General features: G+C 44.6%; 1 long non-coding RNA gene across 1 annotated transcript in view; it reads left to right on the top strand.

The window, feature by feature from the left end:
• Positions 1-1,956: 1,956 nt before the first annotated feature.
• The window catches only part of LOC109297094, a 46,207-nt gene continuing 45,616 nt past the window's right edge, over positions 1,957-2,547 (top strand). Inside the window, exon 1 of the long non-coding RNA XR_002097204.1 lies at positions 1,957-2,041. This is a non-coding gene — a long non-coding RNA (uncharacterized LOC109297094). The remainder of the gene's footprint in view (positions 2,042-2,547) is intronic.

The raw sequence follows: 2,547 nt of genomic DNA, 5'->3' as shown, positions 1-2,547 counted from the left end.
GGTATACCCAAATATTCTGCTCGTTCTGTATATATAAAAGCCTTAGTCTGTCTGTCCGTAATGCTTTAATCGCACTCTGATTGGCTGACTGAAACAACCAATCAGAGTGCTCCAAGAGCGTTCCAGACAGGAGCTGGCATGGTGAAGTGCCACCATGACGGCGGGGACATGGGAAGGAGCAGGGGCCGGGGCGAGGTGGACAAGGCTAGCACCTCTGGCCTTGCCTCCCCTGCTTTGCTCCCTGCGAGCGGCAGTGACAGGTGGCGGGGAATGGGGTCAGGGCTGCTGTTGGGGGCGGGGGGCGGGATGACAGGGTTGGGGCCACTGTGGCAGGGCTGCAGCAGCAGTGGGAGAGGTGGGGGGAGAGCGGATCCAAACCTGAACTGCTGCAGGGGAATGGGGTGGGGCCTGAAGCGACGGGAGAGGGGGTGAACAGGGTCAGGCCTGAAGTGGTGGGGGGTGGGGACAGACTAGGACAGGGTGAGTGGGGGCATAGGGCTGCACTCTGGGCTCTGTCCCTGCCAGCCCCCCATCCTTCTTGATGGGCAATTTGCTAGTATGTATATATTCATTGTTTACAATGGGATACAGATGTAGAGATCTGTATATTTGGGTATTAGCATGGGTTCATTTGCTCTAGCAGAATGCATGTATTTAATGTGTTTACCATCGGTTCAGGAAGGCAGTGGGACATCAGCTAGACTCTGTGATGGGTAACATTTCTGCCACAATATAGTGAATGCATGAGATGCAATTTGGTATCATAGAACCTCAAATGCTGCAGTTCTCTGTGCAGTGGAGCACCTTCTATTTGTTTAAGCCCCATAGAAACCCATCTTAAGGGTCTTAAGTGGTGTGTAGCACGTAAGAGAAGTGACATGTGATACTTTGTGCCAGCCCACTGCACTGTGGTGAATTCTGCTATGAAATGTTGGGCCCCAAGCCTCTCCAGCTAGAGTTTGTGAGAGAGGTTTCTTTAGCTTTGAAAGAGCAGAGTCAGACCCCTATTTCTCAGCCTTCCCAAAGTGAGACGAGGATAAACCAAATTGGTGGTTTAATTACCAGCTCAACTTATCACTGTTTGAAAGTTAGACTAACATTGATAATGTATTTCCCAACTCCCCTTCTTCCAGTGTACATAAGTGCTTTGTTTGATGACATTTGAAGCTAAATATATTGTCACATGACAGTATATATCCCACTTTTTTCCCTTTTAGGATGAAAAGTTTGCCATGTGCTACATATATATGTTGGTGGTAGCTGTCTGATTGCTGGTTTGTCAATTGCCTCTGGAGGTTGATTTGTATTGGAAGAATTATACAGCATTGACAGTAATCACCTGAGTCCACTCCCTTTGAAGTCATTGGGACTTGAATCAGACCGTAAGAGCAGAGGATCTGTTTCAGCAGTCAAAAAGAAAGGTTCGGCAGATACACAAAATCCTAGGCTCTGATTTGCCAAGTCTGACATAAGTGTTTGGTTTTATATTCATGTGCCTAAAATTAAACATGCATAAATCTTTACAGGATTACAGGGCACAGCTTGTAAAATTTTTCATGTCAGTTGTCCTAAGATACCAGTATAACAAGGGCCCTGATTCACAAAGGTATTTTGGTGCCTAACTTCCATTAAAATTACCTGGGGGTTAGGCTTCTAAATAGCTTTATGGGCCTCAATTTCTGCTCTTAAGCAACTGATAGGCTCAAAACCCAAAAGTGGCAGCAGCCCTAGATAAGTGTGGAAAATGGTATCTATATTTTAACTACTTTACCAGGTTGTTCTGATTTCTTTCTTTCTTTCTTTCTTTCTTTCTTTCTTTCTTTCTTTCTTTCTTTCTTTCTTTCTTTCTACTGAGAACTTGTAAAAAATGAAATATTTTTCATTCACCAATCATTTATAAAAGGGCACCTGTTTTACCTTTTTGTATTGGACCTATGCATAACTTCCCTTTCTGCTCTTTTCCATTTGTACCTTGCTGCTGGTGTTGCAGGAGACCAAACTCAAAAGTTAGCCAGAGATGACAGAATCAATCTAACTGCAAGTATGAGTACTGCTGCATAGTACACAATGTCTGCTCCTTTAGTCTACACAAGTGTTATACTGCCAGTCCTTAAATGGACTGGCACATGCAGCACTTCCAGATACCTTGAAATCTAAAAGCAACTTATCAACGAATTCCTACTCATTCCTAAAAAAAACTTGGTCTCTCTCTGACATCCTGATTCAACTGAAGAAATATATTAGGCAAGCTCTGAGAAGGCCTTATAATAGGGCTTGAGAAAGCTATAAACACTAGTGGTCATAGAATCATAGAATTATAGAAGTGGGGTCCGACCCCCTGCCTGGGCAGGAGAAAAACTGGGCTCAAATGACTCCAGCCAGGTAGGCATCAAACCTCTTCTTAAAGACCCCCAGGGTAGGAGCCAGCACCACTTGCCTTGGAAGTTGGTTCCAGCTCCTAGCCGCCCTAACTGTGAAGTAGTTCTTATGGATGTCTAATCTAAACCTACTCTCCAACAACTTATGGCCATTATTCATTGTTATGCC

Source organism: Gavialis gangeticus, unplaced genomic scaffold (genome assembly GCF_001723915.1).
Source record: "Gavialis gangeticus isolate Ggan-Ray unplaced genomic scaffold, GavGan_comp1, whole genome shotgun sequence".
In the NCBI taxonomy this organism is placed as follows: Eukaryota; Metazoa; Chordata; order Crocodylia; family Gavialidae; genus Gavialis; species Gavialis gangeticus.
This window is presented reverse-complemented; position numbering and strand designations above follow the sequence as displayed.